Genomic DNA, 16,856 nt, shown 5'->3' with positions numbered 1-16,856 from the left:
CCTTTTTTTTTTTTTTTTTTTTTTTTTTGAGGAACTTACATGTTGTTTTCCATAGTGGCTGCACCAATTTACATTCCCACTAACAGAGCACAGGATTTCCTTTTCTTTGCATCCTTGCAAACACTGACCTCTTGTCTTTTTGATAATAACCATTCTTACCAGTGTGAAGTGATAAGTCATTGTGGTTTTGATTTGCATTTCCCTGATGATTAGTGATATGAGTTCCTTTTCATGTACCCATTGGCCATCTGTCTGTCATCTTTGGAAAAATGTTTATCCAGATCCTCTGCCCACTTTTTTAATGGGATTTTTTTCTTTGTTATTCAGTTGTATGGGTGTCTTTTTTTTTTTTTTTTTTAAGATTTTATTTATTCATTCGAGAGAGAGAGCATGAACAGAGGGAAAGTGCAGAGAGAGTAGCAGGCTCATGGCTGGGCAGGGAGCCAAGGGCTCAGTCCCTGGACCCTGGGATCATGATCTGAGCTGAAGACAGACACTTAATGGACTGAGCCACCTAAGTGCCTGTCAGCTGTATGAATTCTTCATATATTTTAGATATTGGCATCTTATCAGATATATGGTTTGAAAATGTTTTCCCATACCGAACGGCTGCCTTTTCATTTTGTTGATTGTTTATTTTGCCACGCTTTAGTTTGATGTAGTCCCAGTTGTTGATTTGTGCTTCTATTGATTGTACTTTTGGTGTCCTATCCAAAAAGTCATTAGTAAAATGTGTTGAGGAGCTTTTCTCCTGTATTTTCTTCTAGGATTTTTTATGGCTTCCGTATTATGCTCAAGTCCTTGATCCATTTTGGGATAATTTGTGTGAGGATTTTAAGATAAGGGTCCAATTTCATTTCTTGTATGTGAAATTCCAATCTTCGTAATACCACTTAATGAAGAGACCATCCTTTCCCTACTGAGTATTCTTGGCTCCCTAGTCCACTATTAATTGACCATATATGCATGGGTTTATTTCTGGGCTCTTGATTCTGTTCCATACATTTTTGTGTCTCTTTTTATTTCTGTACCATACTGTTTTGATTACTAAGTTTTATAACATAATTTGAAGTCAGGAAGTATGATGTTTTCAACTTTGTTATTAAGATTACTTTAGCTATGGGGGTCTTTGGTGATTCCATACGCATTCCCATGAAAAATGTCATTGGAATTTTGGTAGAGACTGCATTAAATCTATGGATTGTTTGGTGTAGATAGTATGGGCTTTTAAGAATATAATGTTATCAGTTCTGATCCACAAGCATAAAATATACTTCTACTTGTATTTTCTTCTATTTTTTTTCATCAATGTCTTATAGTTTTTAGAATTGAGATCTTTCACCACCTAGGGTAAATTTATGCCTAAGTATTTCATTATTTCATTGTTTTTGATGCTTTGGTAAATAGGATTTTATAGGTTGATAGTAACTAAGATAAATATCTTTTTCAGACAGTTATTGTTGGTGTATAGATACAACAGTGGTTTTTGTATGCTGATTTTGTACCTAAAACTATACTGAGTTTATTATTCTATCAGTTTTTCTGGTGGAGTCTTTAGTATTATCTATATAAAAGATCATGTCATCAGCAAACATACAATTTAACTTTTTCCTTTCTTATTTGGATGACTTCTATTTCTTTTTCTTGCCTACTTGCTCTGCCTAGGACTAATAGTACTATGTTGAATAAAAGTGGCAAGAGTGGGCATCTTTGTCTTATTCCTAAACTCAGAGGGAAAGCCTTCAATCTATTATCATTGAGTATGATGTCAGTTGTCAGCTTGTTATATATGGATTTTATTGTTTTGAGTTATGTTTATACCCAACTTGTTGAGAGTTTTTATCAAGACAGGATGTTAATGTTGTCAATTTCTTTTTCTGCATCTATTGAAATGATCTTATGATTTCTGTCTTTCATTCTATTAATATGGCATATCACATTTATTGACTATTCTTGTATCCCAGGGATAAATCCCATTTGATTATGATGTCTGAACCTTTTTTTTTTTTTCTAAAGATTTTATTTATTTATTTGACAGAGAGAGATCACAGTAGACAGAGAGGCAGGCAGAGAGGCAGGCAGAGAGAGAGAGAGGGAAGCAGGCTCCCTGCTGAGCAGAGAGCCCGATGCAGGGCTCGATCCCAGGACCCTGAGATCATGACCTGAGTCGAAGGCAGCGGCTTAACCCACTGAGCCACCCAGGTGCCCTGATGTCTGAACCTTTTAATGTGCTGTTGAATTTGTTTTGGTATTTTGTTGAGACTTTTCATCTATATTAGGGATATTGATCTATAGTTTTATTCTTTTGTAGTGTCTTTAACTGACTTTGGCTTTGGGGTAATACTAACCTCATAAATTATTTTGAAAGTGTTCTGTCTTCAGTTTTCTGGAAGATTTTGGAAAGGATTGGCATTAATTCTATGTTAGGTGTTTAGAATTCACAGTGAAGCCATTTGTCCTGAGCTTTTTCTTTGTTGGAAAATTTTTGATTGCTGATTCAATTTTTTTACTTGCTTATTGGTTTGTTCAAATTTTTATTTTTTCTTCATGATTTAAATGTGGTGAGTTTTGTGGTTCTAGAGGTTTATGCGTTTCTTCTATGCCATCCCATTTGTTAGCATAGTAATTCATAGTAGTCTGTTATGTCTTTTGCATTTCTCCAGTATCAGTTGCAACTTCTCTCATTTCTGATTTTATGTATGGGAGTTACTCTCCTTAGTTTTTCTTGGTAATTTCAGATGAAGGTTTGTCAATTTTTGTTTATCTTTTCAAAACACACCTCTTATTACCATCTTTTTAATTTTTTATTCTCTATTCGATTTATTTCTTCTTGGATTTTATCTTCTTCCTTCCACAAACTTTTGGCTTAAGTTATTTTTTTAGTTCCTTAAGGCTTAAAGTTATGTTGTTTATTTGATTTTTTTTTATGTAGACATTTATCACTATGAAAATCCCTGTTAACACTTCTTCTGGTACATCTCTTAAGTTTTGTTGTGTTTCCATTTTTGTTTGTTGTAAGATATTTTTTCTTTTGTTGTTGTAAGATATTTTGTAAGATAAGGTTTCCCTTTCGATTTCCTCTTTAACTCACTGGTTATTCAGGAGTGTGTTTAATCTTCACATATTGGGAATGTTCCAGAACTCTTTCTGTTATTTCCATTTCCATTCCATTGTGATCAGAAAAGAAAATTTGGTATGATTTCATTCTTGAATTTGTTAAGACTGGTTTTGTTACTTCACGTATAATCTCTCCTTTGTTCCATTGCACTTAAGGAGAATATATATTTTGCTTCTGTTGGATGGAAACTTCTACATTTATCTGCTATGTCTATTTGGTTTAAAATTAGTTCAAGTCGAACATTATCTTTGTTGATTTGGGGTCTGGATGATTTATCCATTGTCGAAAGTAAGGATTGGAGTGTCTTACTATTACTATATTACTGTTACTCCCTTCACATCTGTTAGTATTTGCTTAATATATTTAGGTACTCTATTGCTGTGTGTGTGTGTGTGCGCACGTGCACGTGTGTGTGCGTGTGTGTGGGTGTGTGTGTGGGGGGGTGTGTCTTTGAAGCTAAAGTGAGTCTTTTATAGTTGGGTCTTGGTTTTTGCTGTTATTGTTGTTTGTTTTTGGTTTTTAATCCATTCAGCATGCTGTGCCTTTATAAGGATTTATTTTCTCTTGCCATTTTGTTCATTGTTTTCTAGCTGATCTGTAGTTCCTTTGTTTCTTCCCCTCTTGCTGTCTTCCTTTGTGAATTGATGATTTTCTTCAGTGGTGTACTTTGATTCCCTTCTCTTGATCTTGTATTTTGGTAATCCCAAGCCTTACTTGAAACCTCTTAGAGATGTAAAAGGTTACTTTCATCTGATAACATCTTAACTCTGATCATGCAAAAATGCTACCCTTTTACTCTCCCCTACATTTTGTTTTTGATGTCAAAAATTACATCTTTTTATATCGTGTATATTAACAATTTTTTACAGTTACTGCTCTTTTAAATACCATGCCCTTCCTTTAATCTTTATACTGGAGTAATGTGGTTAACATGCCACTATATTTCACTATTAAAGTATTCTGAATTACACTATATACTTAGCATTACCAGTGTATTGTGTATTTTTACATGTTTTTACGGTACTAATTACCATCCTTTCATTTCAGCTTGAAGAACTCCCTTCAGCATTTCTTGTAAGGCAGGTCTAGTGATATGAAATCTCTTAATTTCTGTGTGTATAGGAAGGTCTTTATATCACCTTCATTTCTGAAGGACAACTTTGCTGAGTAAAGTATTCTTGAATGGCATTATTTTGTCTTTTAGCACTTTGAATATATCTTTGCATTCACTTGGTCTCCAAGTCTCCAAGGTCTTTGCTGAGAAATCTGATAACTTTAGGAGAGTTTATGCAGGTGCACAGCTGGAGTGGCTAGCACATGTGAATCCAGTGGTGAGACCAATGACTGGAGATAGGATCTAATTCAGACCCACAAGGTGTTGTAGGGGCTTTATCTGTCTATGCACATTTCTTTGGCTGCAGGATGTCACCATGCGTATGCATGTAACATTGGAGGTCAGTGACAGAATTCAGGCAATTGGTGTACAGATGCATGGCTGAAGGGCTAGTGCGAAGTGTGCAAATGGCAGTAAGAGTCAACCCTTGGGGTCTAGAGTAGCATTTAGCATTTATTAGTGGCAGAGTCCTGGGCTGGCTGCCTGCCAGTTTGGATCCCAGATTTTGGCAGGGGTCAGGAAGGGATCAGGAAAGATTGATTGACTGATTTTTATTTTTACTTTACTTGGGAGGGAGGGGAAAGGGGATGGTGGCTCATTCGGAAAAAATGAAGCTGTTCTTGCTTCCTTTTTTGTGTAATTATTATCGGGTTTTTTTGTTCTATCATGTTGGTGAAGTTTTCTTAAGTGAACACCTTTGCTCTTCCAAAACTGTTTTGTTCACAAAAAGTTGTCTTAATTTGTTGATCTTTGGGAGGCAATAGAGCCTGGGGTCTCCTAATTCACCATCTTCGAGATGTCACACTTCTTATGATTTTTTTCCTTTCATGGAAGTTTTGCCCATCCATATGTCAGTGCAAGTATTTCAAATATAGTAGTAGCATTATCCTGTAGTTTAATATTTAATAAAATAAGTGACCCTGATCATTCATGTTGGGTCGGCGGTTCTGGGAATGCAAGAGGAACATTAGAAATGACCACAGGGGCCGCCATCTTCCAGTCCCATCCCCACCCCCTTCCTTAACCCTAGACTCTCCCACCAAAAAGGTGTACGCCCAGGTCATGTCTCCATAGGTAACCTGATACCTATGCAGGAGTAACAGGAGCCCTCACCCCATACCTTCTGATCACCAAATATGGATGTGAGCCCATGCCCTACCTTGGCCGAATAAAAGACCCCCACCAACTCCCTCCCAGTGCGACTTCCCCCACTCCCCTTTCCGGAGTTGAGGAACCTCACCCGAGGGTGCTGACCTCCTTCCTGCACGACTTTCCTGGCTCCGCTTCTCCTAAGCCCTGAAACTTTGCGGGAGAGTGCCTTTAATAAATCTTGCCTTGCGCCCACCTTGCCTGGTGTTATGTTTACCGCCTGTGAAACTTTATAATTCATTATTCAACTCTTTTGGATGTTCTAGTTTTTTGTTTGTTTTTTTTTTTTGATTGAAGTATAAATGACATACATTGTTACATTAATTTTTAAGTGTACAACATATTAACAATTCTATAAATTCCTCAGTGCTTAATACATGTAGTCACCTTCTGTCACCATGCAACATTATTACAATATCATTGACTATATTCTTTATGCTGTACTTTTCATCTCTATGAATTTTTTATATTTAAGATTTTATTTATGTTTTAGGAAGAGAGAGTATGAGTAGGGGGAGGAGCAGAGGTAGAGGGAGGAGAGGGAAAGAATCTCAAGAAGACTCCACTCTGAGCACAGAGCCTAATGTAGGGCTCGATCTCACAACCCTGAGATCACAACCTGAGCTGAAAACCAATAGTTGGGCACTTAAGAAACTGTGTCGCGTGGGTGCCGTATATCCATGACTTACATATTGTATAAATGGAACTTTTCATCTTTTATTTTTTTTTTTTTTAAAGATTTATTTGACATAGAGAGAGAGAGATCACGGGTAGGCAGAGAGGCAGTCAGAGAGAGAGGGGGAAGAAGGCTCCCTGCTGAGCAGAGAGCCCGATGGGGGGCTCCATCCCAGAACCCTGAGATCATGACCTGAGCTGAAGGCAGAGGCTTAACCCACTGAGCCACCCAGGTGCCCTGGAACTTTTCATCTTTTAATCTCCTTTATCTGTTTCACCCTTTCCCACCCACTTCCCTATGGCAACCACATTTGTTCTCTGTATTTAGAAGTCTGGTTTTATGTTTGTTTTTTGTTGTTGCTTTTTTTTTTTTTTAAGATTCCACATATAAATAAGTGAAATCATTTGGTGATATGGTGTTTGTCTTTCTTTGTTTGGCTTATTTCACTCAGCATAATATCTCCAGGTCCATCCAGGTTGTCACAAATGGCAAGATCTCATCCTTTCTTTTATGACTAATATTCCAGTGTGTGTGTGTGTGTGTGTGTGCGCACATGTGCACGTACACATCACATCTTATTGATGGACACTTAGGTGGTTTCTATATCTTGGCTATTGTAAATACTGCTACAATTAAAAAAATAGTGCATATATGTTTCTGAGTTAGTATTTTTATTTTCTTTGGATAAATGCCCCAAAGGGGAATTACTGGATCTTATGGCATTTCTATTTTTAATTTTTTTTTTTTTAGGAATTGCCATACTCTTTTCCCCAGTGGCTATACCAATTTACATTCCTACCAACAGCACACAAGGGTTCCTTTTATTATCCACATCAGCACCACCACTTATTAGTGCTTGAGTTATTGATTTTAGCCATTCTGACAGGAGATATCTCCTTATGGTTTCATTTGCACTTCCTTGATGATTAGTGATGTTGAACATCTTTTCACATGCCTTTTGGACATCTGTATGTCTTCTTTGAAAAAATATCTATTCAGGTCTTCCCATTTCTAATTAGATTATTTGTTGTTTTGGTGTTGAATTGTGTAAGTTCTTTATATATTTTAGATATTAAGTCTGTTATCAGATACATCATTTGCAAATAACTTCTCAGTAGGTTGCATTTTCATTTTGTTGTTGGTTTCCTTCACTGTGTAAAAGGTTTTTTATTTTGGTGTAGTGCCAATGTTTATTTTATTATTTTTTTTCTAATAGTTTATTTTTGCTCTCATTTCCCTTGCCAGATTCCCTTGATAGATTAGAAAACTGTTGCTAAGGCTAATGTCCCTGAGATTACTGCCTGTATTTTCTTTTAAGAGGCTTATGGCTTCATGTCTCACATTTAGGTCTTTAATCCATTTTGAGTTTATTTTTGTATATGGTGTAAGAAAGTGATCCAGTTTTGTTCTTTTGCATGTAGTTGTTGTTCAGTTGTTGAACAACTATTTATTGAAAAGACTATCTTTTCCTGTTGTATATATTTTTACCTCCTTTGTTATAGATCAATTAACCATATGGGTGTGAGTTAATATCTAAGTTCTTTATCCTATTTCATTGATTTATGTGTCTACTTTTATGGCAGTACCATACCATCTTTGTGGCTATTTGGGGTCTTTTGTAGTTCCACACAAATTTTAGTATTATTGTTTTAGCACTGTGAAGAATACAGTTTTAATTTTCAAAGGGATGACATTTTTAACAATATTTCTTCTTCTACTCCATGAGCATGGAATACCTTTCCATTTGACTGTGTTGTCTTCATTTTTTTTTTCATCAATGTTTTATAGTTTTCAAAGTTCTCTTACTCTTTTGTTAAGTTTATTTCCTATTTTATTCTTTTTGGTATAATTGTAAATAGGATTATTTTCTTAATTTTTGTTTCTGCTAATTGTAATTAGTGTATAGAAACAAAATCAATTTTCGTATATTAATATTGTATACTGAAACTTTATTCACTTTTTACTTCTATTAGAAGTAAAAAAATTCTATTAGAAAAATCGATTAGATTTTGGTAGCCTCTAGGATTTTCTATATATAGCAGGTCATCTGCAAATAGTGACAATTTTATATATTCCTTACCAATTTGGATGCTCTTTATATCTTATATTCCTTTTCCTCCTTTTCTGTATCTAGCTAGGGCATACAGTACTATGTCGAATAAAAGTGGCAAGGAAGACATCCTCATCTTGTTCCTGATCTTAGAGGAAACACTTTTGAGTATTTCACCATTGAGTGTGATGTTGGTTCTAAGTTTTCATGTATGGCCTTTATTATGTTGAGGTTATGTTCTCCCTAAGCCCACTATATTGAAAGTTTTTATCATGAAGAGATGTTTTATTTTGTCAAAGTTTTTCCTGTATCTGTGAGATGAACACGTGAATGGTTTTTACCCATTTTTTTTGGTTAACAGGATGTATCGTATTGATTTGCAAATATCGAACCACCCTTGCATCCTTGGAATGAATTCCATTAGATCATGGTGAATGATTTTTTAATATGTTATTGAATGTTTCTTACTAATATTTTGTTGATGCATCTATGTTCATCAGAGATAATGGCCTGTTAGTTTTCTTTTCTTCACCCCCCCTTTTTGTTTTGTTTTGTTTTGTTGGCTGTTTTGTTTTGTTTTTAGTGTCTTTGATTTTGGCATCAGGGTAATGGTGGCCTTATGGAATTAAATTTCTAGTTTTTGGAATAGTTTGAAAAGAATACATTTTGTCTCTTCAAATGTTTGGTATAATTTACCTTTGAAGCTGTCTATTCCTGGTCTTTTGTTTGTTGGGAATTTTTTGATTACCAATTCAATTTTATTATTCTCTGTTCAAGTGTTCTATTTCTCTACATGGATACCCAAAAGAATAGCAATCTAGACAGAGAAAACTCCCTGTGCATAGTCCTAAAATGTACAGCCATCTACTCTTTTAAGGAATAAGAAGTACAGGGAGTGGTTGGAGTAAAGAAAAGGCGATAGAATAAAGTAGGATAGGGATCAGAGACTTAACTGGAAACCAGATCTTTAGGGACTATATAGGTTGTTGTGAGGACTTTGGCTTCTACTGAGTGAGTTGAGGAACGATGGCAGAATTTGGTCAGAGGAGTCCCAGAATCTGACTCACTCTAGCTTCAGTGCTTTGATGAGAATTAGGGGAATAAGAATACAAGAAGACCAATTAGGATGCTATTTCCAGCGTCTAAGTGAGGGATGATATTGACCTGGACCAAGGTTGTAGCAATAGAGGTAAAATTATATTTTGAGTAAATAGCTATTTTTATGTTTGAAAGATATGTGCAAAAGTTTTATTGATTGAAATGTATAAGAAAATGGTCTGAAAACACCAAAGAGTATTGCTGAAACCACTTATAGCATAAAAGATTATATGGAATACATTTTGGCTTTTTCTGCAATTCATCTCTTATTGGGTTTTCACCAATTTTCAACTGCCAACCCTCTATATTTTAGTATCAAACTAATTACAGCTCATTGAAAATCTTTTATGCAACACATTTCTTTGTGCCAGTCCTATGATATTAGATGCCTCAGTGCATGCAATGCACATGGTTTCCACCTCCCTGAAGTTTATCCTCAAAGCTGGGAAAGAAGCAATACACACATACACAAACAGTTATTTAAACATTTATTTTAGATAAACCCTTTGAAAGAAGTTAATGGAGTGATGGTCAAATGTGTGCAAAGTCATGTGCAAAGGCACATCATGGGAGGCAATATCTATGTTGGGGCCTAAAATTTGAAAAGATGCTAGCTTTGCAAAGAACAGAAGGAAGGGATCCACAATTTACATAGAGCCAAGAGCATGCATAGTGGCCCTAATCAACATGCTAAAATTTATGCATGATTTTTCATGAATGATAATGCATAAGTTTTTTTTATTATTCTGGTTTAAATTTGTACTTTAAACACTAACCATTTTGGTACCTATTGAGAGAGGGCTAAAGAACCACTAAACAATCTCTTGCCCATTAAAAATAATCTTAACAGTCACATTTGTCTCAGATCTTAACGAAGTAGTTATGTTCTCTACCTGAAATATTATATCTAGGATGCATTTTTAAAATTGGGAAAAGTTAAGGGCACCTGAGTGGCTCAGTCAGTTGAGCATCTGCTTTTGGCTCAGGTTATGATCCCAGGGCTCTGGGATCAAGCCCAAAGCCCCGTTTTGGTCTTTCTGTTCAGCAGGGTGTCTCTCTTTCTCTCACTCCTTTCGCCTGCCACTCCTCCATCTACTTGTACCCTCTCTCTCTGTCAAAAAAATAAATAAGGTCTTTTAAAAAATTGGGAAAAATTAACTATCAAAACTCAGAATTACTTCATATGAGATTGCCATAAATAAAGGCAAAATTATATATTTATGATCACAGGCTCAGAAGCTAACCAACCTGAGTGGAAAGCAAGATCTTCCCCTTATTAGCTGGATGATCTGGAACAAATTACTTAATTTCTAGGTGTCTCAACTTCCTCATCAGTGCAATGAGGGTTTTGTGAGCATTATTTACACCAAACATACAGATGGAGTGAAAAGAAGGGCCACATGCACCCCAATGTTCAGAGCAGCAATGTCTACAATAGACAAACTGTGGAAAGAGCCAAGATGCCCTTCAACACATAAACAGATGAAGAAGATGTGGCCCATATTACAATGGAATATTACTCAGCCATCAGAAAGGAGGAATACCCAAATTTGCATCAACTTGTGTGGAATTGGAGGAGATTATGCTGAGTGAAATAAGTCAAGCAGAGAAAGTCAATTATCATATGGTTTCATTTATTTGTAGAACATAAGGAATAGCATGGAGGACATTAGGAGAAGGAAATGAAAAATGAAGAGGGGGGAGACAAACCATGAGAGACTATGGACTATGGAAAACAAACAGGGTTTTGGAGGGGAGGTGGGTGGAGGAATGCATTAGTTGGATGATGAGTATTAAGGAGAGCATGTATTGCATGGAACTCTGGGGGTTATACACAAACAATGAATCAAAAACTAATGCTGCGCTGTATGGTGACTAACATAATAAAAAAAAAACATACATCTAAAATCTTATTATAGTGCATGGCATATAGAACATAATTCATAAGTGATTTTATAGCTCAGATTATTATTACATAACTCCATTTCTAATGAATTTCACTTTATTGAAGTAAACTTTATAACATGTGCAAGAGAACCCAATAAACAATTTTAGGATATTAACAGTTGGTATATGATAGTACAAAAAGTACTCCCTCTAGAGTTATCAAAATAATGCCACAGCCATAGCCATTGTTTGCTTTAGTTATTCAAGTTCTCTTGATTTTTGGGAAATCCTAGCTATTTAGTGATAATTATTGAAGTTAATTAATAGAACATAATTCTATATAACCCATTAAACATGAAATGACTTTACCAAATATTTCTGGATCAATTAACAAGTAAGTCTCTAACACAAATAGATGCAGAGGTAAACCTATCTTTAGAAAAGTACTACGCAATATTATTTGTCTCATCCAAGGTGAAGAGACAATTTAAAAATGCCATTCTACATCTTACTCCACTTTCAAATTGTGACCTATATTTGGCAAATCAAAAAGAGTCTTGAACAAAAGTCATAGTCGACAAAAGTATGGTAAAGCAGGTCTTGTACATAACACTGCTTTGTTTAGTGCATTTAAACAAAAGCCCAGGGCCAGACGGCTTCCCGGGGGAATTCTACTAAACATTTAAAGAAGAACTAATTCCTATTCTCCTAAAACTGTTCCAAAAAATAGAAATGGAAGGAAAGCTTCCAAACTCATTTTATGAGGCCAGCATCACCTTGATCCCAAAACCAGACAAGGATCCCACCAAAAAAGAGAGCTATAGACCAATATCCTTGATGAACACAGATGCGAAAATACTCAACAAAATACTAGCCAATAGGATTCAACAGTACATTAAAAAGATTATTCACCACGACCAAGTGGGATTTATTCCAGGGCTGCAAGGTTGGTTCAACATCCGCAAATCAGTCAATGTGATACAACACATCAATAAAAGAAAGAACAAAAACCATATGATACTCTCAATAGATGCTGAAAAAGCATTTGACAAAGTCCAGCATCCCTTCCTGATCAAAACTCTTCAAAGTGTAGGGATAGAGGGCACATACCTCAATATCATCAAAGCCATCTATGAAAAACCCACCGCAAATATCATTCTCAATGGAGAAAAACTGAAAGCTTTTCCGCTAAGGTCAGGAACACGGCAGGGATGTCCATTATCACCACTGCTATTCAACATAGTACTAGAGGTCCTAGCCTCAGCAATCAGACAACAAAAGGAAATTAACGGCATCCAAATTGGCAAAGAAGAAGTCAAATTATCACTCTTTGCAGATGATATGATACTATATGTGGAAAACCCAAAAGACTCCACTCCAAAACTGCTAGAACTTATACAGGAATTCAGTAAAGTGTCAGGATATAAAATCAATGCACAGAAATCAGTTGCATTTCTCTACACCAACAGCAACACAGAAGAAAGGGAAATTAAGGAGTCAATCCCATTTACAATTGCACCCAAAACCATAAGATACCTAGGAATAAACCTAACCAAAGAGACACAGAATCTATACTCAGAAAACTATAAAGTACTCATGAAAGAAATTGAGGAAGACACAAAGAAATGGAAAAATGTTCCATGCTCCTGGATTGGAAGAATAAATATTGTGAAAATGTCTATGCTACCTAAAGCAATCTACACATTTAATGCAATTCCTATCAAAGTACCATCCATCTTTTTCAAAGAAATGGAACAAATCATCCTAAAATTTATATGGAACCAGAAAAGACCTCGAATAGCTAAAGGGATATTGAAAAAGAAAGCCAACGTTGGTGGCATCACAATCCCGGACTTCAAGCTCTATTACAAAGCTGTCATCATCAAGACAGCATGGTACTGGCACAAAAACAGACCCATAGATCAATGGAACAGAATAGAGAGCCCAGAAATAGACCCTCAACTCTATGGTCAACTAATCTTCGACAAAGCAGGAAAGAATGTCCAATGGAAAAAAGACAGCCTCTTCAATAAATGGTGCTGGGAAAATTGGACAGCCACATGCAGAAAAATGAAATTGGACCATTTCCTTACACCACACACAAAAATAGACTCAAAATGGATGAAGGACCTCAATGTGCGAAAGGAATCCATCAAAATCCTTGAGGAGAACACAGGCAGCAACCTCTTCGACCTCAGCCGCAGCAACATCTTCCTAGGAACAACGCCAAAGGCAAGGGAAGCAAGGGCAAAAATGAACTATTGGGATTTCATCAAGATCAAAAGCTTTTGCACAGCAAAGGAAACAGTTAACAAAATCAAAAGACAACTGACAGAATGGGAGAAGATATTTGCAAAGGACATATCAGATAAAGGACTAGTGTCCAGAATCTATAAAGAACTTAGCAAACTCAACACCCAAAGAACAAATAATCCAATCGAGAAATGGGCAGAGGACATGAACAGACATTTCTGCAAAGAAGACATCCAGATGGCCAACAGACACATGAAAAATGCTCCATATCACTCGGCATCAGGGAAATACAAATCAAAACCACAATGCGATATCACCTCACACCAGTCAGAATGGCTAAAATCAACAAGTCAGGAAATGACAGATACTGGCGAGGATGTGGAGAAAGGGGAACCCTCCTACACTGTTGGTGGGAATGCAAGCTGGTGCAACCTCTCTGGAAAACAGCATGGAGGTTCCTCAAAATGTTGAAAATAGAACTGCCCTATGACCCAGCAATTGCACTATTGGGTATTTACCCTAAAGATACAAACGTAGTGATCCAAAGGGGCACATGTACTCGAATGTTTATAGCAGCAATGTCCACAATAGCCAAACTATGGAAAGAATCGAGATGTCCATCAACAGATGAATGGATCAAGAAGATGTGGTATATATACACAATGGAATACTATGCAGCCATCAAAAGAAATGAAATCTTGCCATTTGCGACAACATGGATGGAACTAGAGCGTATCATGCTTAGCGAAATAAGTCAAGCAGAGAAAGACAACTATCATATGATCTCCCTGATATGAGGAAGTGGTGATGCAACATGGGGGCTTAAGTGGGTAGGAGAAGAATAAATGAAAGAAGATGGGATTGGGAGGGAGACAAACCATAAGTGACTCTTAATCTCACAAAACAAACTGAGGGTTGCTGGGGGGAGGGGGTTTGGGAGAAGGGGGTGGTATTATGGACATTGGGGAGGGTATGTGTTTTGGTGAGTGCTGTGAAGTGTGTAAACCTGGTGATTCACAGACCTGTACCCCTGGGGATAAAAATATATTTTATAAAAAATAAAAAAAATTATAAAAAAAATAAAAATAAAAAAATAAAAAAAATAAAAAACAAAAACAGTTACTATGTGGAAAAAAAATAAAGGAAGGAGAGAGTTCTTAGATCCAATAGTGGGCAAACCAGTCTCTTCTAGATTTTGGAATTGTTTTGAATAGCAATCTTTTAATGTACCTTGCAGTTTAAATAAATGCCATGTTTTTTAACTAGTTTCACTTTAACATATTAGTTATGAAAAAATTTGTTAAAGGTTTTTTTTTTTTTTAAAGATTTATTTATTTATTAGACAGAGAGTGCAAGCATGAGCAGGGGAGCAACAGAAGGAGAGGGAGCGGCAGGCTCCCCCCTGAGCAAGGAGCTGGATGCCTGCCTGCTCAATGTTAAGACCTTGGGATCATGGCTTGAGTCAAAGGCAGATCCTTAACTGACTGAGCCACACAGGCATCCCTTAAAGGTTATTTAATGGTGTCAAATCAAGTGTTTGGGGGGCAGTGAAACTGAAGTGTGGTATGAAGCTTGTCCTCAAAGATCCTTAAGTCTGTTAAGAGAGAAGAGGCATACCCATTGTTCAATAAAAGGAAGACAGAGTTAGGTTTCATGAGAAATGCTTTAGGAATTCATAGGGGAGAGATTAACATTCCAACAAGGATTTAAAAGGGTTGAAATGTGAATGCCTTATAGGGAACAGACAGGTAGGTTAGAAGAAAAAACGGTCTAAATGGGAGATATAGGAATACATAATATATTCAACCAATATGCATTCTCCATACCCACGAAGAAATATGCTCTATTTTCTTAAACTGTAAGACTCTCTTACTTTATACACATTTTCAACTTCTGATACAAAGATAGACAAATTTAAAAACTGAAATCAACTAGAAAAATAAATTAAAAACTAAAAAATATTAGGCAAGAGTGACAATAATTGATAAAGAGGATTTGTCTTATTGTTAATAAGAGCACTGGGAAGGTGGAGGTAGTAGTGAATTAAAGAGGGCTGGTGCTAAGTTTCAGTCTTGGGAATGTTCCAGCTGATAGGTCAACAACTGATATTGTGGGCCTGGTAGTACCAGATCGTCTCACTTTCAAGAGAAGCTAGAATTCAAGCTTTGACTATAAAACATCACAATTTTAAAAAGTTGGATCTAGCTATTAAAACTTGAAAAAACAAATGTCTGAGCTACACAAACTGCATATGCTGGCTGAATTCAGCTATACAGTAGGAAGCAATGTGCAGCTGCTCCCTGAGGTAACGTTTTGTTACAATTTGAAAGAATGGTAGAAATTTTTACCTTGCTGATGATCATTTCTAAAAGTCTGTATTTGGCTTAGGTTCACAGTTAATACAATATAAGACAAGAACTGTCAGGATGGCACACATTTATATAATCTATTTCTTTCTTAAAACCCTTCTTTGCTGTGGAACTAAGAAAAAGCAGAGAATGACATGGATATTCTTGCAATGTGAGAATATATGATCCTAAATTTGTGTTCTAATCCCTTACCAAAAACATCAGTGCCCTCTGTAACAAATTTATGAATTAGTTAGTGGGTGTCTTTGCCTCCCAGAAAGAATTGCTGTGAGTTATTAGATATAAAACTTTGCCATTGCACAAAAGGTGATAAAACATTTACTTTCTAAACCAAGGGGTGGGGGTGTACTCACAACAAATTGAAGCATACTGAGATAGAGAATTATGAACTCTGTAAGCTGCATTATTTCTTTCCCAGACTTCTTTCCATAAGCCTTTGGTTAAAATCCCCCAAATAACTGATCAGATCAAAAATAAATCCAAGGGTTCTCCAGTAATCATTTCACATGTTTTCTCTTCCATAGTTTCATTTTTAAACACTCTTCGGTTGAGAATATCAATTTTTAGTATTTAAAGAAATCGGATTTTCTTATTCTCAAGAAACGTGGCAATAAGTGAAAACATAATTTTGAAATCTTTGCCTGGAAGGTCTAACTGACAGAAGGAAAAATTCTTTTCCACAATGTATTTTTTCTCAGGTGGCATTGTATTATGATTTCTTATTTAAAACTATCTTCCCAGGAACATTTTTCAAATGAGCCATCATCATAATTGTCTCAACGCCCAGCATCATTTTCAAATACTGACTGATACAAAATTTCAGGATGATTTTATTTAATTTGCTGGGTCTTGTTTTTTTTCCATTTCCTAAAAAAAATGTTTTTATTTTTTCCTCTTCCCCTTTGCCTTGTCTGCACTTTCGGTTTCCTCCCTTCTTGGAACTGGAGGGTGTTTCCTTAACTTCACTAAACCCTTTAACTAATAGATCCCTCCAGAGACCTCCCCCTTTTACCTCCAGCTCTCCTGGGGCTATATTTCATGGCAAAACCCTATTAGCTTATTTTGATGTTTTTATCTTTCTGTGATTAGGAACCAGTCCATGCAGCCAAAACAGACAGTTTTCCAAGGGCACTAAGTGGGTT

Source organism: Mustela nigripes, chromosome 1 (assembly GCF_022355385.1).
Source record: "Mustela nigripes isolate SB6536 chromosome 1, MUSNIG.SB6536, whole genome shotgun sequence".
In the NCBI taxonomy this organism is placed as follows: Eukaryota; Metazoa; Chordata; class Mammalia; order Carnivora; family Mustelidae; genus Mustela; species Mustela nigripes.
The sequence above is the reverse complement of the archived record's forward strand: the minus strand, read 5'-3'. Positions refer to the sequence as shown.